This window comes from Penaeus monodon, chromosome 20 (genome assembly GCF_015228065.2).
Source record: "Penaeus monodon isolate SGIC_2016 chromosome 20, NSTDA_Pmon_1, whole genome shotgun sequence".
In the NCBI taxonomy this organism is placed as follows: domain Eukaryota; kingdom Metazoa; phylum Arthropoda; class Malacostraca; order Decapoda; family Penaeidae; genus Penaeus; species Penaeus monodon.
The window spans coordinates 21,650,171-21,650,518 of NC_051405.1; the positions used below are offsets into that span (position 1 = coordinate 21,650,171).

At 32.8% G+C, this 348-nt stretch overlaps 1 protein-coding gene across 1 annotated transcript in view; it reads left to right on the forward strand.

The window, feature by feature from the left end:
• Positions 1-348, forward strand: part of LOC119585705 (flavin reductase (NADPH)-like) — a 32,015-nt gene that overhangs the window by 1,052 nt on the left and 30,615 nt on the right. The window lies entirely within an intron of this gene.

Below are 348 nucleotides of genomic sequence, written 5' to 3' on the forward strand. Positions count from 1 at the left end.
AACATGGGTTTAGGGATCTAGACTCTGGTAAATACATCTGTATTGTAGAGAATTACCAATATATAATGACTGTTTACATATAAATGAAATATCTATTCTGCAGTAAATATAACCTTTCAGAGTGCAAAGTATGAGAAAAACGTAAAGAAACTAGATGACCTGCAGCAAATAAAGTCGCCTTTGCTTTTTAAATTCCACAAACCTAGGCTATACATACACAATTTATATTTGCAAAGCAACGACTCAAAAACCTCAGTGTATATTTTCACAAGATAGGGCTTGTTGACTTCCCTTGAAATTTCTCAAGTAAAACCTATCTTGCCAAATATACAGGGAAGAAGTTTTTTG